General features: G+C 41.7%; 6 non-coding genes across 6 annotated transcripts; all 6 read right to left on the bottom strand.

The window, feature by feature from the left end:
• Nucleotides 1-576: 576 nt before the first annotated feature.
• LOC127932744 (U4 spliceosomal RNA) lies at nt 577-718 on the bottom strand. The gene has a single exon (XR_008146430.1). It is a non-coding gene; the product is annotated as a U4 spliceosomal RNA (small nuclear RNA).
• A 1,130-nt stretch (nt 719-1,848) lies between these two features.
• On the bottom strand, nt 1,849-1,990 carry LOC127932745 (U4 spliceosomal RNA). The gene has a single exon (XR_008146431.1). It is a non-coding gene; the product is annotated as a U4 spliceosomal RNA (small nuclear RNA).
• A 1,129-nt stretch (nt 1,991-3,119) lies between these two features.
• On the bottom strand, nt 3,120-3,261 carry LOC127932746 (U4 spliceosomal RNA). Its single transcript, XR_008146432.1, has one exon. It is a non-coding gene; the product is annotated as a U4 spliceosomal RNA (small nuclear RNA).
• A 1,128-nt stretch (nt 3,262-4,389) lies between these two features.
• LOC127932747 (U4 spliceosomal RNA) lies at nt 4,390-4,531 on the bottom strand. Its single transcript, XR_008146433.1, has one exon. It is a non-coding gene; the product is annotated as a U4 spliceosomal RNA (small nuclear RNA).
• A 1,127-nt stretch (nt 4,532-5,658) lies between these two features.
• Nucleotides 5,659-5,800, bottom strand: LOC118389671 (U4 spliceosomal RNA). The gene has a single exon (XR_004826802.2). It is a non-coding gene; the product is annotated as a U4 spliceosomal RNA (small nuclear RNA).
• A 1,131-nt stretch (nt 5,801-6,931) lies between these two features.
• LOC127932755 (U4 spliceosomal RNA) lies at nt 6,932-7,072 on the bottom strand. The gene has a single exon (XR_008146441.1). It is a non-coding gene; the product is annotated as a U4 spliceosomal RNA (small nuclear RNA).
• Between the last annotated feature and the right edge of the window lie 17,539 nt (nt 7,073-24,611).

Genomic DNA, 24,611 nt, shown 5'->3' on the forward strand with positions numbered 1-24,611 from the left:
CAAACTGTTTGCAGTATCTCGCACAGCTTCTCCGCAAACTGTATTATTTGTTGTTACATTGGTATGTCTAGCAGTTCGCCCCCTACCTAACACTGGTGGATTCTCGATTCCATGTAATTAATGGCAAGGTGGGGTACTTGTTCAATAGATGTTCCCTTTTTCCTGGACAAAACCAATATCGAGAGCAAATCACTTTGGGTAATCAGCACCACTGGCTCAGCTGCAATGGGGGTCGAACCCAAAACCTTTTCATGTAAATCTTGCCATAGCTGCCTCTAGAGGAGGCAAGACAAAGTGGGTAAAGTGGCTTTGGGTAACGTACTACTTGGAACAATTTGAGGCAGTGTGGGGGCAAAGCTGAAATTGTGGGCCCAAACCCGCTGTTGCTGAGTTCATTCTCCCGAACACTACTTCTGACACAGCATATACTACTGACACCTTTTTTCTGTTTCTACCTAGTTGCAAGATAATGTTCAACTGTCAGCTGAAACATCAAAAGGGTTATTATAGAATAAATGAGTTGGATGCAGCCCATGTTTGGTCTTGTCACTATCTTCTCTTTCACATTTATAGCAGTCTCACATGAGACTATCAAAAATTGCCAAGGCTGACTATATTTCAAGTCATCCCAAGCGGGGTATTGGGTTAAGTTTTCAACCAGCAATAATCACGCCTCAGATGGACTTCATAGGCTACGATATCGCCTCTGCGAAAGAATGGCATATTACAGCTACTCAAACTGTTTACAGTGTCTTGCACAGCTTCTCCTTTAACGGTAATATTGTGTTTTAACATTGCAATGTCTAGCAGTTCGCCCCCTACCTACCACTTTGGTGGATTCTTGATTACATGTCATTCATGGCAAGGTGGGGTACTTATTCAATAGATGTGACCTTTTTCCAGTAGTAAAAAAACAATATCGAGAGCAAAGCATGTTGGGTAAGCTGCACCACTGGTTCAGCTGCAATGGGTCGCAAACCCAAAACCTTTTCAACTCAACCTTGCCACCGCTGCCTCTAGTGGAAGTGTGTAACGTGGCTAAGGGTACCTTACTTCTTGCAAGAATTAGAGGCAGTGTGGGGGCAATACTGGAATTGTGGACCAATACCCCTGTTGCTGAACCTATTCTCCCCAAGACTACTTCTGACTATATTTCATGTCGTTCCAATGTAGAGTTTTGGGTTAAGTTGTCACCCAACAATAACCACTCCTCGGATGGACCTCATAGGCTATGATAATGCCACTGCGATAGAATTTCAGAATTCAGCTATTCAAACTGTTTGCAGTATCTCGCACAGCTTCTCCGCAAACTGTATTATTTGTTGTTACATTGGTATGTCTAGCAGTTCGCCCCCTACCTAACACTGGTGGATTCTCGATTCCATGTAATTAATGGCAAGGTGGGGTACTTGTTCAATAGATGTTCCCTTTTTTCCTGGACAAAACCAATATCGAGAGCAAATCACTTTGGGTAATCGGCACCACTGGCTCAGCTGCAATGGGGGTCGAACCCAAAACCTTTTCATGTAAATCTTGCCATAGCTGCCTCTAGAGGAGGCAAGACAAAGTGGGTAAAGTGGCTTTGGGTAACGTACTACTTGGAACAATTTGAGGCAGTGTGGGGGCAAAGCTGAAATTGTGGGCCCAAACCCGCTGTTGCTGAGTTCATTCTCCCGAACACTACTTCTGACACAGCATATACTACTGACACCTTTTTCTGTTTCTACCTAGTTGCAAGATAATGTTCAACTGTCAGCTGAAACATCAAAAGGGTTATTATAGAATAAATGAGTTGGATGCAGCCCATGTTTGGTCTTGTCACTATCTTCTCTTTCACATTTATAGCAGTCTCACATGAGACTATCAAAAATTGCCAAGGCTGACTATATTTCAAGTCATCCCAAGCGGGGTATTGGGTTAAGTTTTCAACCAGCAATAATCACGCCTCAGATGGACTTCATAGGCTACGATATCGCCTCTGCGAAAGAATGGCATATTACAGCTACTCAAACTGTTTACAGTGTCTTGCACAGCTTCTCCTTTAACGGTAATATTGTGTTTTAACATTGCAATGTCTAGCAGTTCGCCCCCTACCTACCACTTTGGTGGATTCTTGATTACATGTCATTCATGGCAAGGTGGGGTACTTATTCAATAGATGTGACCTTTTTCCAGTAGTAAAAAACAATATCGAGAGCAAAGCATGTTGGGTAAGCTGCACCACTGGTTCAGCTGCAATGGGTCGCAAACCCAAAACCTTTTCAACTCAACCTTGCCACCGCTGCCTCTAGTGGAAGTGTGTAACGTGGCTAAGGGTACCTTACTTCTTGCAAGAATTAGAGGCAGTGTGGGGGCAATACTGGAATTGTGGACCAATACCCCTGTTGCTGAACCTATTCTCCCCAAGACTACTTCTGACTATATTTCATGTCGTTCCAATGTAGAGTTTTGGGTTAAGTTGTCACCCAACAATAACCACTCCTCGGATGGACCTCATAGGCTATGATAATGCCACTGCGATAGAATTTCAGAATTCAGCTATTCAAACTGTTTGCAGTATCTCGCACAGCTTCTCCGCAAACTGTATTATTTGTTGTTACATTGGTATGTCTAGCAGTTCGCCCCCTACCTAACACTGGTGGATTCTCGATTCCATGTAATTAATGGCAAGGTGGGGTACTTGTTCAATAGATGTTCCCTTTTTCCTGGACAAAACCAATATCGAGAGCAAATCACTTTGGGTAATCAGCACCACTGGCTCAGCTGCAATGGGGGTCGAACCCAAAACCTTTTCATGTAAATCTTGCCATAGCTGCCTCTAGAGGAGGCAAGACAAAGTGGGTAAAGTGGCTTTGGGTAACGTACTACTTGGAACAATTTGAGGCAGTGTGGGGGCAAAGCTGAAATTGTGGGCCCAAACCCGCTGTTGCTGAGTTCATTCTCCCGAACACTACTTCTGACACAGCATATACTACTGACACCTTTTTTCTGTTTCTACCTAGTTGCAAGATAATGTTCAACTGTCAGCTGAAACATCAAAAGGGTTATTATAGAATAAATGAGTTGGATGCAGCCCATGTTTGGTCTTGTCACTATCTTCTCTTTCACATTTATAGCAGTCTCACATGAGACTATCAAAAATTGCCAAGGCTGACTATATTTCAAGTCATCCCAAGCGGGGTATTGGGTTAAGTTTTCAACCAGCAATAATCACGCCTCAGATGGACTTCATAGGCTACGATATCGCCTCTGCGAAAGAATGGCATATTACAGCTACTCAAACTGTTTACAGTGTCTTGCACAGCTTCTCCTTTAACGGTAATATTGTGTTTTAACATTGCAATGTCTAGCAGTTCGCCCCCTACCTACCACTTTGGTGGATTCTTGATTACATGTCATTCATGGCAAGGTGGGGTACTTATTCAATAGATGTGACCTTTTTCCAGTAGTAAAAACAATATCGAGAGCAAAGCATGTTGGGTAAGCTGCACCACTGGTTCAGCTGCAATGGGTCGCAAACCCAAAACCTTTTCAACTCAACCTTGCCACCGCTGCCTCTAGTGGAAGTGTGTAACGTGGCTAAGGGTACCTTACTTCTTGCAAGAATTAGAGGCAGTGTGGGGGCAATACTGGAATTGTGGACCAATACCCCTGTTGCTGAACCTATTCTCCCCAAGACTACTTCTGACTATATTTCATGTCGTTCCAATGTAGAGTTTTGGGTTAAGTTGTCACCCAACAATAACCACTCCTCGGATGGACCTCATAGGCTATGATAATGCCACTGCGATAGAATTTCAGAATTCAGCTATTCAAACTGTTTGCAGTATCTCGCACAGCTTCTCCGCAAACTGTATTATTTGTTGTTACATTGGTATGTCTAGCAGTTCGCCCCCTACCTAACACTGGTGGATTCTCGATTCCATGTAATTAATGGCAAGGTGGGGTACTTGTTCAATAGATGTTCCCTTTTTCCTGGACAAAACCAATATCGAGAGCAAATCACTTTGGGTAATCAGCACCACTGGCTCAGCTGCAATGGGGGTCGAACCCAAAACCTTTTCATGTAAATCTTGCCATAGCTGCCTCTAGAGGAGGCAAGACAAAGTGGGTAAAGTGGCTTTGGGTAACGTACTACTTGGAACAATTTGAGGCAGTGTGGGGGCAAAGCTGAAATTGTGGGCCCAAACCCGCTGTTGCTGAGTTCATTCTCCCGAACACTACTTCTGACACAGCATATACTACTGACACCTTTTTTCTGTTTCTACCTAGTTGCAAGATAATGTTCAACTGTCAGCTGAAACATCAAAAGGGTTATTATAGAATAAATGAGTTGGATGCAGCCCATGTTTGGTCTTGTCACTATCTTCTCTTTCACATTTATAGCAGTCTCACATGAGACTATCAAAAATTGCCAAGGCTGACTATATTTCAAGTCATCCCAAGCGGGGTATTGGGTTAAGTTTTCAACCAGCAATAATCACGCCTCAGATGGACTTCATAGGCTACGATATCGCCTCTGCGAAAGAATGGCATATTACAGCTACTCAAACTGTTTACAGTGTCTTGCACAGCTTCTCCTTTAACGGTAATATTGTGTTTTAACATTGCAATGTCTAGCAGTTCGCCCCCTACCTACCACTTTGGTGGATTCTTGATTACATGTCATTCATGGCAAGGTGGGGTACTTATTCAATAGATGTGACCTTTTTCCAGTAGTAAAAAAACAATATCGAGAGCAAAGCATGTTGGGTAAGCTGCACCACTGGTTCAGCTGCAATGGGTCGCAAACCCAAAACCTTTTCAACTCAACCTTGCCACCGCTGCCTCTAGTGGAAGTGTATAACGTGGCTAAGGGTACCTTACTTCTTGCAAGAATTAGAGGCAGTGTGGGGGCAATACTGGAATTGTGGACCAATACCCCCTGTTGCTGAACCTATTCTCCCCAAGACTACTTCTGACTATATTTCATGTCGTTCCAATGTAGAGTTTTGGGTTAAGTTGTCACCCAACAATAACCACTCCTCGGATGGACCTCATAGGCTATGATAATGCCACTGCGATAGAATTTCAGAATTCAGCTATTCAAACTGTTTGCAGTATCTCGCACAGCTTCTCCGCAAACTGTATTATTTGTTGTTACATTGGTATGTCTAGCAGTTCGCCCCCTACCTAACACTGGTGGATTCTCGATTCCATGTAATTAATGGCAAGGTGGGGTACTTGTTCAATAGATGTTCCCTTTTTCCTGGACAAAACCAATATCGAGAGCAAATCACTTTGGGTAATCGGCACCACTGGCTCAGCTGCAATGGGGGTCGAACCCAAAACCTTTTCATGTAAATCTTGCCATAGCTGCCTCTAGAGGAGGCAAGACAAAGTGGGTAAAGTGGCTTTGGGTAACGTACTACTTGGAACAATTTGAGGCAGTGTGGGGCAAAGCTGAAATTGTGGGCCCAAACCCGCTGTTGCTGAGTTCATTCTCCCGAACACTACTTCTGACACAGCATATACTACTGACACCTTTTTTCTGTTTCTACCTAGTTGCAAGATAATGTTCAACTGTCAGCTGAAACATCAAAAGGGTTATAGAATAAATGAGTTGGATGCAGCCCATGTTTGGTCTTGTCACTATCTTCTCTTTCACATTTATAGCAGTCTCACATGAGACTATCAAAAATTGCCAAGGCTGACTATATTTCAAGTCATCCCAAGCGGGGTATTGGGTTAAGTTTTCAACCAGCAATAATCACGCCTCAGATGGACTTCATAGGCTACGATATCGCCTCTGCGAAAGAATGGCATATTACAGCTACTCAAACTGTTTACAGTGTCTTGCACAGCTTCTCCTTTAACGGTAATATTGTGTTTTAACATTGCAATGTCTAGCAGTTCGCCCCCTACCTACCACTTTGGTGGATTCTTGATTACATGTCATTCATGGCAAGGTGGGGTACTTATTCAATAGATGTGACTTTTTTCCAGTAGTAAAAAACAATATCGAGAGCAAAGCATGTTGGGTAAGCTGCACCACTGGTTCAGCTGCAATGGGTCGCAAACCCAAAACCTTTTCAACTCAACCTTGCCACCGCTGCCTCTAGTGGAAGTGTGTAACGTGGCTAAGGGTACCTTACTTCTTGCAAGAATTAGAGGCAGTGTGGGGGCAATACTGGAATTGTGGACCAATACCCCCTGTTGCTGAACCTATTCTCCCCAAGACTACTTCTGACTATATTTCATGTCGTTCCAATGTAGAGTTTTGGGTTAAGTTGTCACCCAACAATAACCACTCCTCGGATGGACCTCATAGGCTATGATAATGCCACTGCGATAGAATTTCAGAATTCAGCTATTCAAACTGTTTGCAGTATCTCGCACAGCTTCTCCGCAAACTGTATTATTTGTTGTTACATTGGTATGTCTAGCAGTTCGCCCCCTACCTAACACTGGTGGATTCTCGATTCCATGTAATTAATGGCAAGGTGGGGTACTTGTTCAATAGATGTTCCCTTTTTTCCTGGACAAAACCAATATCGAGAGCAAATCACTTTGGGTAATCAGCACCACTGGCTCAGCTGCAATGGGGGTCGAACCCAAAACCTTTTCATGTAAATCTTGCCATAGCTGCCTCTAGAGGAGGCAAGACAAAGTGGGTAAAGTGGCTTTGGGTAACGTACTACTTGGAACAATTTGAGGCAGTGTGGGGGCAAAGCTGAAATTGTGGGCCCAAACCCGCTGTTGCTGAGTTCATTCTCCCGAACACTACTTCTGACACAGCATATACTACTGACACCTTTTTTCTGTTTCTACCTAGTTGCAAGATAATGTTCAACTGTCAGCTGAAACATCAAAAGGGTTATTATAGAATAAATGAGTTGGATGCAGCCCATGTTTGGTCTTGTCACTATCTTCTCTTTCACATTTATAGCAGTCTCACATGAGACTATCAAAATTGCCAAGGCTGACTATATTTCAAGTCATCCCAAGCGGGGTATTGGGTTAAGTTTTCAACCAGCAATAATCACGCCTCAGATGGACTTCATAGGCTACGATATCGCCTCTGCGAAAGAATGGCATATTACAGCTACTCAAACTGTTTACAGTGTCTTGCACAGCTTCTCCTTTAACGGTAATATTGTGTTTTAACATTGCAATGTCTAGCAGTTCGCCCCCTACCTACCACTTTGGTGGATTCTTGATTACATGTCATTCATGGCAAGGTGGGGTACTTATTCAATAGATGTGACCTTTTTCCAGTAGTAAAAAAACAATATCGAGAGCAAAGCATGTTGGGTAAGCTGCACCACTGGTTCAGCTGCAATGGGTCGCAAACCCAAAACCTTTTCAACTCAACCTTGCCACCGCTGCCTCTAGTGGAAGTGTATAACGTGGCTAAGGGTACCTTACTTCTTGCAAGAATTAGAGGCAGTGTGGGGGCAATACTGGAATTGTGGACCAATACCCCTGTTGCTGAACCTATTCTCCCCAAGACTACTTCTGACTATATTTCATGTCGTTCCAATGTAGAGTTTTGGGATAAGTTGTCACCCAACAATAACCACTCCTCGGATGGACCTCATAGGCTATGATAATGCCACTGCGATAGAATTTCAGAATTCAGCTATTCAAACTGTTTGCAGTATCTCGCACAGCTTCTCCGCAAACTGTATTATTTGTTGTTACATTGGTATGTCTAGCAGTTCGCCCCCTACCTAACACTGGTGGATTCTCGATTCCATGTAATTAATGGCAAGGTGGGGTACTTGTTCAATAGATGTTCCCTTTTTTCCTGGACAAAACCAATATCGAGAGCAAATCACTTTGGGTAATCAGCACCCAGTGGTGCAATGGGTCACAAACCCAAAACCTCTTCAACTCAACCTTGCCATTGCTGCCTCTAGTGGAGTCATAAAGAAGTGTGAAAGTGGCTTTGGGCACATTACTTCCTGCAACCATTAGAGGCAGTGTGGGGGCAAAGCTGAAACTGTGAACCCAAAACTGCTGTTGCTGAGTCTTTTCTCCGCTAGACTACTTCTGACACAGCAAAAACTACTGACACCCTTTCTGTTTCTACTAATTACAATATAATGTGCACCTGTCAGCTGAGACATCAAGAATTTGTTCTTACCTGACTTGCCTTGGTAAAATTTTAAAAAGGCATACACAGAGACAGGACCAATTTTGAGGAAAGCCCTGTCAGAATATGGTTGTACAGACTGAGGAAGAAGGGAAACAAACAAAGATGAGACAGTGAGCAAGAACAGGAAGGACGATGAGAGATTTCCCCCCTTCCTGTTTTTCTCCTTCTGTTCTCTACCCAGTGCGGCCTGTGCCTGTGGCTATGGCTGTGCCTATGGCTACAGCTATCGACCTTCCTCCTCCTCTGATAACTACCCAGTGGATGCCCTAGCTCTGCACTCCACTGTGCCTCCTCCCCCAACTCCACAGTTAACTATTGCGCCTCCCCTCTCGTATGAATCTCCCCTAGTAGCAGCGGTGGACAAACTGCTCTCTGGACCCTTTAATGCTGGGTGGAACGTCAACTCCAAAACCAACCAGAATGGGTGCTGCTGGAGGAGCCAGAGCAGCAGGTTAGAAGAGCAACAACCCCTTCTCACAACAACCACCCGTAGCCAGCCAGGTGGAGGATGATGGCGACAACAGTGATACGTCCTCAGAACTGAGCAGTAGCTTCCCTACTCTCTTCCCCTCCACTTAAGAGCTGTCTGCAAAGGAAGAGAGACCCGCAGACACCCTCACTATATGATCCAGCACCAGATATGTATCAACAATACCTTCTGATGTCATGCCCAAACCCTCAGCCATGACCAGCTGCAAGCTATGCTGATTTGGCTGCCTGGCAACCAATCGTGTATATCCAGAGAACATGGAGACACAATGAAATTAAAGACATTGTTGAGGATCTACCTGACCCCAGCAAAGATGCGATAAGGTTTGCAACAGAAATTAGGGTTCTGTCAGGACAGTACCAGCCATCTGCAGCTGAGATAGCCCATATCTGTAAGAAGAAACTGGGGCATAGGTGGGCTGATGTACAAGGAGACTTTGATTTACAACCAGTTCTGGGCTGAGAATGGTCTATATCAGGACCAACTGGTGGCCGTGTTGGGAAGAATAGGATCACTGTATCCACACAAGACTGACTGGACAACCATCTGAGAATGCAGCATGGAGAAGGATGAGAGCCTGGAAGTGTATCAAAGGAGACTGGAAACCTGTTTCAGGTTGCATAGTGGCATCAGACCAAATTAACAGGCATCTGTTGAAAGACAACATGGTGAGGGGCCTGACACCAGACCTGGAGAAAGCGGTGAGAACTGATCCTCTGGCCACTGTGGTACAACATTGCTGAGAAACAACAATGTGCTCAAAAGGAAGAAAAGAAGGAATACTCAGACATTGCAAGCTGCCCAGTTGACATTCCACCAGGGGCAGCTGCCTGCTGGAGTGGGAGGAGATGGAAAACCCGAACTTGGAAGTTGCTTCACCTGTGGCAAGCCCTGAAAAGATGCACTGTGCTCAATCCAGCAACTTTGTTGCCAACCAAGGAGGATGGAGAGACACATGACTGTACAGCTTTGGTGGAGATTGTATCTAAACCAAAGGTCAGATTTGACTGATGTCCCTTTGCAGAATGCTTATTTGGAAATCTTCGTAGACGGTTCTGCTCAGAGGTCTGAGAAAGGAGAACCAGAGTCGTCCTGTAGTAGCAAACCGATACAGACGTCCGTGGTGCGGCCCTGTATCTGCATCGCCGCCCCTGTGTGTACAGGAGGCCTGTAGGAGTGTGTAACCCAAGGCTTGTATGTGAGTGAGATGGACAGAGGAAGGGAGATGGCGGACTGAACGTAGTTCGGTAGAGCACCTCAAGATAAAAACAGAATATTCAATATCAGTAAGTTAGACTAAATATTAGCACTACACAATCTGGTGGGTGATAACCTTCAATCTGGATAACAACACAAAACAAATCTTAAGACTAGGGAAATGTATCGACAAATATTACGAAAACAAGCAACACCCAAATATGATGGAGAGTAAGACAGGGGAACCGATTTCAAAACGAAAATGTGATTCTTCTACAGACACAGACAATTTAATATTTTCACCCCCGGGAATGGTAAAAGTCAAAACCGATCTGTTAAAATCCATAAATGACAAACTGGGTATACTTGAACTAGTCAGTAAGGATATGAAAAAGTTGAAGGCAAGCCTCGAGATGATTGATGAAAAAGCAGCGACATTGGAGAAACACACAAACAAGCTAAAAGGAACAGTCAATAAGATTGAAACCGAAGTTAATGAACTTAAAAAGGAGAACACCGTTCTGAGAGAAGCCTTATTTGACATACAGACTAGATCCATGATAGAGAATCTCGTACTTACAGGTATCCAAGAGAAAGAAGGAGAAGTTCCTGAATCTGTAGATAGAGAGTTCCTCCTTTACAACCCTTCAGATTCCGAACAAAGCTTTCAACTAAATCCAACTCAAACATGTACACCACATCGGGCAGAGGTATGAACACCCAATCGTTGCCAAATTTGCTTTCTTTAAAGATAAAATAATGGTTAAAAGCCTGGGTAAAACTTGCTGGCACAAAATTTGGCATGAATTACCAGTTCCCGAAGGAAATTGTAGAATGGCGTAAAGTTCTGTATACAATTTAAGGAAAATAGATTAAAAGGGAACCCGAGTAGCTCTCGTCATCAATAAAATATATATTGATAACCAGTTGTTCAGAGACACAAAGACTACTCCATGGCTATTTTAAAAGTTACAAAGTTCCTATAGATGAGGAAAATACTTAACAAACAATTCTAGCCCGGTTATGAATTGTAATAATAGAACACAAAAGATAGCTTTTCTACATATCTTCAAATATAACTAATTGGAAGACAAAAACACTCATTCAACATGGTGGAGATAAAAACTCAGAAAACAGAAGGCACGGTATGTGTGGATGGTGTGGTGTGTGTTTTTTGGTGTTTGGGAAAGTGGGGCATTGAGTGAGAAAGAAAATGGTTGAATAGAACCGAAGTATTGCTGTGAGCAGGGGTTGTGAGAGAGCTTTCAATGTTGTTGAGATGATGGATATACTTTTTATAATTAATTATACATCTTCTTTATTGATTTATTTATTGTCCTATCATGGGGAACTACATTTCTTTTAAAATTATTCATCTAATTGATGTATTTATGATCCTATATTGATGAAAGGGTCCACAACCCTTTTCATTTATTATTTTTTATTTTTTATTTCACCTTTATTTAACCAGGTCGGCGAGTTGAGAACAAGTTCTCATTTACAGCTGCGACCTGGCCACGATAAAGCATAGCAGTGTGAACAGATAACAAAACAGAGTTACACATGGAGTAAACGATAAACAAGTCAATATCACATATTATAATATTGTGTGCAAAAGGCATGAGGAGGTAGGCGAATAATTACAATTAAGCAGATTAACACTGGTGTGATAAATGATCAGATGGTCATGTGCAGGTAGAGATACTGGTGTGCAAAAGAGCAGAAAAGTAAATAAATAAAAACAGTATAGGGATGAGCCAAATTAATTGGGTGGACTATTTACCGGTGGACTATGTACAGCTGCAGCGATCGGTTAGCTGCTCAGATAGCAGATGTTTAAAGTTGGTGAGGGAGATAAGTCTCTATACCCTAGACACCCACCTGAATGACCCAGAGACTCAGGAGAAGTCCCTAACTGTTTTATGGGCCTGCTGTAAGCGGTCTGTATACAGCCAAAACTCAGTCAGAGACCAAGAGCAGCACTGCCCCCTCAAGATTCTGAGCCTGCAGGGTTGGTCCTGCAAAGCCAACGCCCCCTAAAGGGAGAGCATAATATACAAGGAAATTCTCAAAGCTGCTAATGAGAACCTTGAGACCTTGTACCTAACCGGTGGGGATTCCAGTGGGGTGACCCCACCCAGGCAGCGGCAGTGCTGGCAAAATTAACTGCAGTAACCCATGGGGAGGGGGTCACACTCTGACATTCAGAGAGGGGGTATATTATTGTGGCACTGGTGGCACAAAATCAAAAGTCTGACTGCATGGAGATGCTTGGGAATATGGTCAATATGGGGGACTGTGTTGTGGGTGTTTCAGGTGTCGTGTCTTTGGCTATGCCGGATTATGGGATATGACATGCTATTCTATAAAATAATTTCTCTGTAATTAATATTACCTGATTAAGCTGATCAGGGAAATGTAATTAACTAGAAAGTCGGGGCACCACGAAAGAACATTTATAGAGCTGTTATCTTCCGAATAAACTCTCAAAGATCTGGTAATCTTCCACCTCAATAGTAGTCAATATTTAATCGTCACGTTTATTTAGTCTCATCTGAAAGTTGTAAATCCTTGGTTATCTTCACAAACCCTGACTAACAAGTTGAATCAGAAATACAAAATTTGGATTAATGATTTATTTACTAAATACCTAAATAATCACACAGAATTACATATACACAGAATGTATTACACATTGATTACAAATTATGTCATAAAGGAAAAAGTCCCTAGCGGACAGAACAGATATGACAGCTGGTTACACAAAGAAAGGGGGCTGGTTTTGAATGAAAGAGTGGGAAGACTGAGGAACAAAGGGAGAAACTATGTCTCTATCGGGCCGTAGGCAGCTACTCTATCGTAAATACAGAATCTTGTGTATTCTAAATAACCTCCCATTTGGAAAAGGATAATATTTACTCTGAGCTGCGCTTCGATCGGTTGGTCGTAGATGGGAGGCCCAGGTTGTCCTTTGAAGAATGTCTGGTGGTATAATGGGTACTTGGTAGTACCGTTGTTGAGTGGTAAAATAGATACTCTGTCCGTCCTCTCCTAGCCCATGTATACAGTTTCTGCGCTAACGCAACGGCTAGGAGGTATCACGTCTTTAGTGAATAAGAGTTCAAAGTTCTGGTTGGTATAGTTGAAATTCATCATTCCGGCATGTAGGTTGTCACTTTCACATTGAAATTCGATGCTAATTTCGTTAGGTTCTTGCTAAGTTTGGCTTAGTTCTGTAGGTGGTCTTTGTCCTTTCAACATTGGGATGGTAAGTCCTCATGTCCTTGGAACAGGAAGTTACATTTTCGTAAAGGAGCTTATATAGGGTTGGGAGAGAGGGCCGTGTTTCATAGTTTACAACCACTGTCTGTTCACATGGGCGGGGCCACTGAGTTGGCAGAGTTTACTCTATGACAAACCGTTCTCTCATTAAGAAGCTAAAATTACATTTCATCTTTTCACAAATAGTTTCATATTTAAACATTTAAATTGCACAACAATTCCATGTGAATCTAATAACTATAATGTGTAGACTTTCCCAGATACAGTTTATGTCATCCTCTCATTAGTAATAATGTCTAAGATGACAACTGATCTGACACCAATATTCTTTAAGTACCAACGCATATTTTCAGCTGTTTGGATTACCGAAATATGGTTCCTTTCCCCACCCTTTTGATGTTATAAGACTCTAGGACGTGACAATGGTTAATAAAATCTCTGTCACATCTGCTCCTACTACGCCCCCTGGTGTTCATCCGGTATCTTCTTGACCTGCAGTTCTCCCCCTGTACTCTCTTGCTCTCTCCCTCTCGGTGTGATTGTGTGGTTGGAGACAGGTGTGCTGGAATCAGAGCAGATCCCTGCCAACCTCAAATCGTTCCATAAATCAAGAATTCTACAAATACTCATTCCTGACACTTCCACTCTGCCAGATTGTAATCTCTGCTCAGTCAATTGTTATCCTAGCCTTTTGTTAGTTTTTAATATCCTGTTGCTCTGCTGTGCTTGTTTCCCTGCCTTACACTGATTTGTCCTCTCATTGCAGTTACCGCTCTGTCTCTGGCTCCTGTATCACATCTCACCACCCAACCACCTTGCTCTGGATTTCACTCACCACCACTACCTTGGATTCCCCTCATGACCTGTTTACCCTGTTCAACTCAGTTAACTCAAACCTCACTCTACACTTCTGGTTTTTCTGCAACTCATCTGAGCTACCCCAGTTCTGCACTCCATATGTCTCTGTGTACAATACACATTTTGGTTCATTCATCCCTGATTCCGCATCTGAGTCCGCTCTTGGGTTCCCCTGTGTTCGCTCCGCATAACAATCTCCCCATTTCTGCCCATTTCTTTGCAGAGTTTTGTAAGGCCCTTCTCATACAGCTGCAACTGTATATGCATTTGTAAACCAAGACTATTCTTGAGTTGGGCTCTGGGATGGTGCAACTGTTGAGAATGTGAGCCTATGGTTGTGTTGAGTGTGTGGGGGTTGAGGGGTTGAGTGTGTGGGTGTATGTGTGTATCCCACAACTGCTGTGAGGGAGTAAAAGATGTTAGGGACAATATAGGATGATTCACAATAATTGTTTGCTATTATAATAATTGCTTGCAATTATGTAATTTTGGTAATGGCGAGACTGGTGAGAGGTAAAATCCTTTGCATAAATTGCCTACATTAATACAAATAGTAATAGCTAGTTATGGAAAATAAGAAAGGATTTAAAAAATATATATATTTTTGATGGCTATATGTAATACAAATCAAGATGAGGGCGATGGAAATGCATTTGGTGGTTGATCTACTTCTGTTCTGGGAGTGGCACTGTGTGCTCTTTTCGAAAGATGGATCCCAGTCTCTTCAGAGCTATGGGATCCAGGGGGTCGGGGGTGGTCTGCCAGGCATTGGGATGAGGAGGGCTATTAGCGGGTGAAATAGTGGGGACCAATTGGAGATTTACTTAGTAGCAATGCAAATATCATGGTACAGCTATATAGACACTCAATCATCATGTTACTTTTTAATGGTATGTTTACAAACATATATTCTGATAAATAGAATTGAAAGTTGTGTTTCATTATGGTAAATGGTGAAACAAGTATAGCCAGTTATAATCATAATGCCTTAGGAGATAATAAGAAAAGACTATCAGTATTTACCCAAGGGTCCCAAGAGTCCTTGTAGTTACCAATAAAATGGTCTGATGGGGATGTGGACACACTCGGTATACAAAAAGAAAGAAATTATCTCACTCCAATACATTTTTATAGAAAGTTATCAAAAATAGATAAGATCTTGCTATCATGGAAAGGATCATGTCATTTTGTGTAAAAATCACCCTGATTAACTTGTTGAATCTAGGGGTCCTTTTTTTTTTTAAATAACGTTCCCAAAGTAAACGGGCTATTTTTCAGGACCAGAAAATAGAATATGCATATAATTGACAGCTTAGGATAGAAAACACTAAAGTTTCCAAAACTGTAAAGATATTGTCTGTGAGTATAACCGAACTGATATTGCAGGCAAAATAATGAGAAAAATCCACTCAGGAACGCAGCGGTTTCAAAATAAGAGTCCCTTCCTATGCTTCCCTATTGAGCAGTGAATGGGATATCAACGAGATTCCTTTTTCTATGGCTTGCTTAATGTGTCTAGTATCACAAGACATAGTTTCAGGCTTTTATTTAGAAAAATGAGCCTGAGCGACAACATTGCGTCAGTGTCCACCTGATGGCTCTTTGTGTATTTCTCGCGCAAAAGACAGAGGTAGCCATTTTTCCACCCGGTCTTACTGAAAAAAGCTCTAAATCAAATAGATTTTTGAAAAACACCTTGAGGATTGATTATAAACAACATTTTCCATGTTTCTGTCGATATTATGGAGCTAATTTGGATTTTATATATTTTTCGGCGTTGTCGTGACCGCAATTTCCGGTTGTTTTCTCAGCCAAACGTGAAGAACTAACGGAGCTATTTTTGGCAACAAAAATAATTTTTCTGGAAAAAAGGAACATTTGTTATCTAACTGGGAGTCTCGTGAGTGAAAAGATCCGAAGCTCATCAAAGGTAAACTATTTAATTTGATTGCTTTTCTGATTTTCGTGGCCAAATTGCCTGCTGCTAGCTAGGCATAATGCTATGCTAGGCTATCGATAAACTTACACAAATGCTTGTCTTGCTTTGGCTGTAAAGCATATTTTCAAAATTTGAGATGACAGGGTGATTAACAAAAGGCTAAGCTGTGTTTGAATCTATTTCACTTGTGATTTCATGAATATGAATATTTTCTAGTAAGATTTTTTGTCCGTTGCGTTCTGCTACTTAGTGTCAGTTGATGACAATTCTCCCGGATCCGGGATGGGTAGTTACACTCTAGTCATATCACAGTTTACCTATTTGCTTATTGTTTTGCCTACCCCTAGTGACCTGCTTTTTAAATTATATGAACAAAAAATATTCCATTTTATTTGGAATGGCAAGCCAGACGAAATTAAAAGGGCCTATTTATATAACGAATATGAATTCGGAGGGCAGAAATGATCACACTAAAGGCATCAGTCATACAAAAGTTATACTTAAATCCAAACTGGTTCTCTAGTAAATTGGTAAGAATGTCTCACCCCATGTTCAAGAATGGCGTTTTCCCTTTTTTCAGATTACACCTGCTCACTTTCAGTTGTTTGAAAAGGAAATCATCTCCAAAATATTGTTATTTTTTAAACAAGCCTTAGAATGTTGGTTGCAATTTCAGTTTAATCCACCTGAAAAGACAGAACAAATAACACAACAAATATTGTGGTTAAACTCAGATATACTAATTGATTTAAAAAAATAATAATTTGATGAAATGTTTAAAAAAGGTATAATTTTAGTGAATGATCTCATAAATAGGACTGGTGGAGTTATGTCACACATGCAGCTAACACAGACATATAGAAATGTCTGCTCTACCCTAAATTCCAACCAACTAATTGCAGCATTACTACAAAAATGGAAGAGTATGTATGTCGGCCCTGCATTAAAGATCATAAATGGTTCAAGTGTGATAAATAAAAACATATACCAATTTCATTTAAGGACCAAACAATTGACAGCTGTGCCATATAAATTGCAAAATAGTTGGGAAGAGATGTACCCATTCCATGGCACATGGTTTATGAATTGACACACAAAACAACGCCGGATTCAAAACTTCACATTTTTCATTTTAAATTTCTATACAAAATTATTGCAACCAATAGAATGTTATATATATGGGGGATACAATCTTCAAGCTCTGCAAATTTTGCTGTGAGGACGCAGAGTCATTAGATCATTTATTTTGGTATTGTCTATATGTAGCTCGCTTTTGGTCACAGGTCCAGAAATGACTGAAGAATTGCAACATTTGCCTAGAACTAATGCTACAGATAGCAATACTGGGTGATTTTAAAAGCCATAGTCGATCAAACAATAATATCATAATTATTTTACCAAAAATGTTTATCTTTCATTTACAATCTGTAGAAGCTATGAGAATAGAAAGGTTCAGTACTTTTGTGAAGCATCACAGCACAGTTGAAAAATAGAAATCCAAAATGGATGGTGTTAAGAAATAGATGGTAGAGGTTGAATGGAGCTGAAGGGTGGGACTAATACCAAGATGACTAATGTAAAACATACAGGGTCTGTAAAATGTATATAGGTTCAGAAATTTTGTGAAATAGCAGATTTACAAATAGAAATCAAACTGGATGGACATGGGTTGGATTTCTTTTCTCATTTTGTCTGTCACAGTTGAAGTGTACCTATGATGAAAATTACAGGCCTCTCTCATCTTTTTAAGTGGGAGAACTTGCACAATTGGTGGCTGACTAAATACTTTTTTGCCTCACTGTATTTATGTATGAATGTTTATGTATGCATATGTACATGTATGGGTATGTACGTGTATGTATATGGATATTGGAAATGGGACTGGGAATGGGAATGATGCAGACAATTACATTGATCGAAGCAACAATCTTTCCGCAATATTAAGCTGATCCACCCCTAGGAAGAGAGGAAAAAAAGAAAGGAGAACCAACTGTTGCCTATGCTGTAACAACAGCGGCAACAACACTTAAGAGTGCTAAATTACCACCACACTTCTCAGCTCAGGTTGCAGAACTGTTTGCATTCACAAGAGCTTGTATATTGGCTAAAGGCCAGTCAGTCACCATTTTACACAGACAGCAGATATGCATTTGGTGTGGTACATGATTTTGGAACTCTGTGGAAACAACGTAGCTTCCTAACGACCACTGGCAAGACTATTGCTCGCTCAAAACTTGTTGATAACCTGTTGAAAGCAATTCTTCCCTCTGAAATTGCTGTTTGCAAGTGTTTGGCACATACTGACTCCTCTGATCCTGTCTCTAAAGGAAACACAATGGCTGATTTGGCAACCAAAGCTGTGGCTTTGTCTTTTGACTCACCTGTGTTACAGATGGTTTCACTTCCTGTTCAGAACCTTTTCTCTCCCACTGACATTTCTGATTTGCAGTCTTCTGTAGGTCCTGTTCGAGCTGATGAAATGGAAGAGGCTGTGTACTTATGACCAGGTGCAGAAACTGTGGTTGGGCCCGGATGGGCTACCAACTTTACCACGTTCTTATTTCCCCTATCTTGCTAAGTTGGCCATGTGTCAAGGGGGAGTGGTTAATTTTGTAAATAATTTTTGGTTTGCACCTGGATTTTCTGTGTTTGCTGAACAATATTGTGCAAAATGTGTGATTTGTATGAATAACAATACAGGAAGGGGAATTCCCATGCCCGTGTCTGCTTACCCAACCCCAGAAGGGCCTTTTGAGCATGTGATGATGGATTTCATTGAGTTTTCACCCTGTCTGGGTTACAAATATTGTGGATGCCTTCTCTATGTGGGTGGAGACATTTCCATAGAAGCATGTCACAGCAATGGCTGTTGCAAAGAACCTACTGAGGGAAATCATTCCTAGGTGGGGTCTGCCATCCAAATTATCATCTGACAATGGTTCACATTTTTTGTAAATTCGGTAATACAGAACATGTCAGAAAGTCTGCAAATTGACCTTAGAACTCATTGTAGTTATAGGCCACAGGCAGGGGGGACTCGTGGAGAGAGCTAATCAGACCCTGAAAATTAAGATGGTTAAACTTATGGCAGAGACTGGTCTTCCCTGGGTCACTGTGATGCTTTTGGCACTGATGTACATGAGGGGGTGAGCTCATGGAACCACTGGGTTGGCCCCTCATGAGATACTGACTGGTAAACCTATGAGGATGTTAAATACCCCTTTCCCACAGAACAAGCTGACTCTGATGGGCTTCGATGACGACATGGTAAATTACTGTACCGCTCTAAACAATGTTCTGAAGGCAATTTTTTCAAGTGTGAAAGCAGCTTTGCCTCAGCCCCTGGTGGGAATCCTACATAAACTTCAATTTGGTGACTGGGTTGTGGTCAAGGACCTGAGGAGGAAGCATTGGACCTAGCAGAGGTGGACTGGCCCATTCCAGGTGTTGCTGATAACCCCCACTGCTGTTCGAGTGGATGAGAGATCGACGTGGGTACACTCCAGCCACTGCAGGAAGGTGCCATATGATCCTGTTTCAGAGGTAGTGGAGGATGTGCATCCGCCTGCCATGACCTAGTTGGCCATGGGAAAATCAGGATGAATTGAGAAGAATGCTGGTCGTTGCATTCTTTGCCAGCGAGAGGGGGAAAAGGGCCAAATTCCACTGCAGTCCCAAAGGTGACCTAAATAACAGCCACTCCCGCTCAAGCCAATGGCAGGCTCAGAATAGGAGTCCAGTAAACAATAGCCACCCTGAGACCAGAAGAAGCAGGAAGCAGGCGCATCCACTGGATGAGCATCACAGCCAGAATCACGAGGGAAACACTTGGTGGTCACTGCTTAATTATACTGTAAAAACTGAACTGATGGTATAAAATACCTCTTGTTATGTATGTAGTCTTTTACCACACTCAGCGATCTCACCATTCTTACAGTATTCAGTAGAGGCCAGCATTAATGACACTATGTGTACTGTAAGTGCTCTTATCAAATTAAACTTTATGGGGTAACCTTCACAGGGTAAAACTATGAAGGAAAAATGCATTAATGGTGATTTGTAAGTTACAAAAGATATAAGAGTCGGATTTGATTGTAAACGTTGGTGTACTAAAACTATTTAAAAACCTAGACACAGTGTACCAGAACCTATTCTAATCCAACCCCGTCAAATCCCATTCCCGAACCTGCCATTGTCACAACCCAAGTAATATCTCCATACCATGATCTAATGAATCCTATTTGGGATTGTCAACATTTGTTAATTATAGAGTCTTCCCACTAGGATGTACCTGGATAAATGGAACATGTGATTCGAACTGCCCCGTTAAAATGAATGTGGGGCAAACCACTATTCAGGCAGAAACGGACGAGCGCTCTCCACAACAATATTGCTCAGCTACGTTTACTGATGATTATAGGATCTGTGGTGATAGGCATACCTTTATTTACCAACATATTGGACAAACTGAATATATCCTTTGTTGTAAATGCATAAAACAAACTTCTCTATTTCAAGCAGATGAAAACAGGTTAGAAGGAGCATTTCACAATTGAATGACGTTCCAATTGAGTCACAATGATCCTCGAAACTTGAGAAGTTTCGGAAAATGCCCACGAGTTAGACCGATTGGGATATCATTTAGAATCTTAGGTAAATCTAACCACTTCAGGATTTTCAATAATGAGCCGCTCGCCTCACGGCTATACAGAATAGAGTAGCACTTGGCATGTTACTAGCACGGGAAGGGGGAGTGCGCCAAATGATAGGTGAACATTGCTGTACATTCATACCCCAGGGTGAGGGTAACTTGACTATTGTAGTGGAACATCGGAAAGAGCTCAGCGGTGAACTCGCAAAAGAACACCAACCAGAAAACGATTGGAATCCGTTTGGATGGGTTCAATCATTATTTGGTGTTATGGGAGCAACAGGTTTTCATTGCCTCATTTATGGCCTAGTAATCTTTTTGGCTGTACTATTTATTTGTCTGTGTTAAAAAGCTTTGTTGTAAAGTGCTGGATACTGCCCTTACTATGCCATTGCTTGTTGATCATGCTGACTTTGAGGATGATGATGAGAATAATGATGATGTATCTATAAATGATAGAATGCCTGACTTCCCAGACCTATTTCCCCTTCCTGATTACATATCTGATGATGAGGACCCTAACCCTGATCTTAGGGCTAAGGGTATTGGACTAATGGTCCACTCAATGTGTAAGAAATGTCCCATGGTAGGTAGATGTTCTTGGTGTTAAAAATCAATGAATGGTAAGGATGGACATGTTTAACCATTCTGACCTCTACCCTTGTGCATGGTGCCTGTGGGATGACTGTCCTATTTGCTGTAATGAAGCTTGTTGTGACTTTGTTTTTTGTTTCATTTTCTGTTACCGATTGACTGTGTTTGGATAAGAAAGGTCTAAAACTCAGCAACCCAAAGGAAGGTTGTTTATAATGGATGAAATATCAGGCACAAACTTTGTTTGTTTAAATGTATGTTTACTGATAATCATGTAATGCTTGTACCCTTAAATTGTTGTGGAAGAAACTTAGTTTCTTGAGAGGGGAATGTGACAGAAAAAATATGTATTTACCTAATTTGGTGGATATTTATGTTCTGCTAATGCTGTGTTAAAGAGATGGTTTCCACTCTAGCTTCCTGCAGTTAGTCTGGGCTTCTGGTTAAGGAAATGGGTTTTGATAAGGATAGCTTGAGCTGACAATGACTTGGTGATAAAAACCTAAAAGCTGGCATTCCATAGACAAGATATGATGTGTGGAGAAACTAAGCCGAGTTGGAAGTAAAACAACATCCCATGCAGATAACCAGGAGACGGACCAAGGTGGCTTATGGAAAGCATATAAATGACTGCCTAAGCATTTAGGGCCTATATAAGATCTCTGTTTTTTCATTGTCAGTTAATTAAGCTCTCAGCAACACAACTTAGAGTGTGCGGTTGACGGTTTCATTCTTGAAATAATTAATTGATGTTGAATAAAGATGATTGTTTGAGTAATTGTCCAAGTTTCTCTCAGTACTGAAATTTCCACTACAAGTACTCAACTGGCAGCTTCATTAAATAGTACCCGCAAAACACCAGTCTCAACGTCAACAGTGAAGAGGTGACTCCGGGAGGATGGCCTTCTTGCTCAGTTGTGCACCGGGGCCTACCACTCCTCTTCCTTTTCTGGTTAGAGTCAGTTTGCGCTGTTCTGTGGGGGAGTTGTACAAAATCTTCAGTTTCTTGGCAATTTCTCACATGGAATAGCGTTCATTCCTCAGAACAGGGATAGACTGACGAGTTTCAGGAGAAAGTTCTTTGTTTCTGGCCATTTTGAGCCTGTAATTGAACCCACAAATGCTGATGCTCCAGATACTCAACTAGTATACAGAAGGCCAGTTTTATTGCTTCTTTAATCAGAACAAAAGTTTTTAGCTGTGCTAACATAATTGCTAAAAGGGTTTCTAATGATCAATTAGCCTTTTAAAATTATAAACTTGGATTAGCTAACAACGTGCCATTGGAACACAGGAGTGATGGTTGCTGGTAATGGGCCTCTGTACGCCTATGTAGATATTCCATTAACAATCAGCCGTTTCCAGCTACAATAGTCATTTACAACATCAACAATGACTACACTGTATTTCCGATCAATTTGGTGTTATTTTAATGGACAGAAAATTGTACTTTCTTCCAAAAACAAGGACATTTCTAAGTGACCCCAAAATTTTGAACAGTAGTGTGTATCTTTCAACTATGCTGTGATGTTTAACGTACAATTTCAATCTATCTAATCGAATAGAATCCACAGATTGCGAGTTGAAGATAAATACTTTTACTGAGAGTATTAGTATATTAGTAATTGACTGACCCGGTCTCTCCAGATCTCCCATCAGCACTATTTCTATGGTCAATTTTAGATCAATGTTATGCATTTTCAGCCATTCCTGAACATGAGACCAGAAACAGGCTATCTGAGGGCAATACCAAAATAATTGGTCTATTGATTCTGTATCCTCACATCAAAATGTGCAGAGCTTGGATGATTTTATCCCCCAAATATTCAACATTTTGTTGGTGGCAAGAATTCTATATAATAATTTTAGCTGAAAGCACAAAGTCTTCAATCTTGCATCGTTTTATATATTAACTCATGGAATCGGTACAACAAAATTATTTTCCCAACTATTTTTCAATCTGTACGGCACAGTTGTCAACATCCTGATCCTCAAATGAAATTGGTATACTTTCCTGTTTGTTCTATCTTTTCAGAGGGGTGAAATTGAAACTGTAGCCATCTCTGCAATTCTTGTTTGAAAAAGAGAGCTACTTTGAAAAAAGCATAATTTTTAATTAATCGAAAATGAGACATGGCAATCTGCACAAAGGCAAAAAGGCAATTTTTAAACAATGGATGAGCTTTTCTTAGTAATCTACTTGAAAACCATCCCCCCACTCTTTACCACCCCTGATCCCTCCACCCTAGTGCCTACAGACCCAGATCTGTTTCCCATGGTCCTTACTGCACCTGACTTTACTGCACGACTCCCAAAAACCACTGCCCCTCCGAGAGACCAGCTCCCACTCCTAGAACCCTAGCCCCTATGGGCCCAGATCTGTCCCCCATGGTCCTTACTGCACCTGACTTTACTGCACGACTCCCAAAAACCACTGCCCCTCCGAGAGACCAGCTCCCACTCCTAGAACCCTAGCCCCTATGGGCCCAGATCTGTCCCCCATGGTTCTTACTGCACCTGACTTGACTGCACAACTCCCCAAAAACCCTGTCCCCTCTGAGAGACCGGCTCCCCCTCCTAGAACAGGCAGGGACCTGGTGCCTTTTTACACTTGAGTGAGCTCTGATAGCAAATCTTACTCCAAGATAGACCTCCTTCTCCTGGACCAGACCCTTACAGCATCAGGCACCACATCATCAGCCACTTTCTTCTCAGGCCACAGACAACTCAGTATGACTTTATACCTCCCAGCGACAGACTGTTTGAGGAAAGGGACTATGGAAACTAAACACCACTTTACTGACCACCAAGTCTCAACAACCAATACACCACGCAGCTGAAGAGCTGGACCTCGGTCCTTTTCGATTACCCCCTTGAGTGGTGGGAAATGGTCAAGGAGAGAACCAAACACCTTTACATCTAGGCAGGCAAAACACTGATCATCCCTAAAGCCAACACCTCATTTGGCCGCCTTTCGTTCCAGTACTCTGCTGCCTGTGACTGGAACGAACTGCAAAAATCGCTGAAGCTGGAGACTTTTATCTCCCTCACCAACTTCAAACATCAGCTATCTGAGCAGCTAACCGATCGCTGCAGCTGTACATAGTCTATTGGTAAATAGCCCACCCATTTTCACCTACCTCATCCCCATACTGTTTTTATTTATTTACTTTTCTGCTCTTTTGCACACCAATATCTCTACCTGTACATGACCATCTGATCATTTATCACTCCAGTGTTAATCTGCAAAATTGTAATTATTCGCCTACCTCCTCATGCCTTTTGCACACATTGTATATAGACTGCCCCTTTTTTTCTACTGTGTTATTGACTTGTTAATTGTTTACTCCATGTGTAACTCTGTGTTGTCTGCTCACAATGCTATGCTTTATCTTGGCCAGGTCGCAGTTGCAAATGAGAACTTGTTCTTAACTAGCCTACCTGGTTAAATAAAGGTGAA

This window comes from Oncorhynchus keta, chromosome 10, assembly GCF_023373465.1.
Source record: "Oncorhynchus keta strain PuntledgeMale-10-30-2019 chromosome 10, Oket_V2, whole genome shotgun sequence".
NCBI lineage: Eukaryota > Metazoa > Chordata > Actinopteri > Salmoniformes > Salmonidae > Oncorhynchus > Oncorhynchus keta.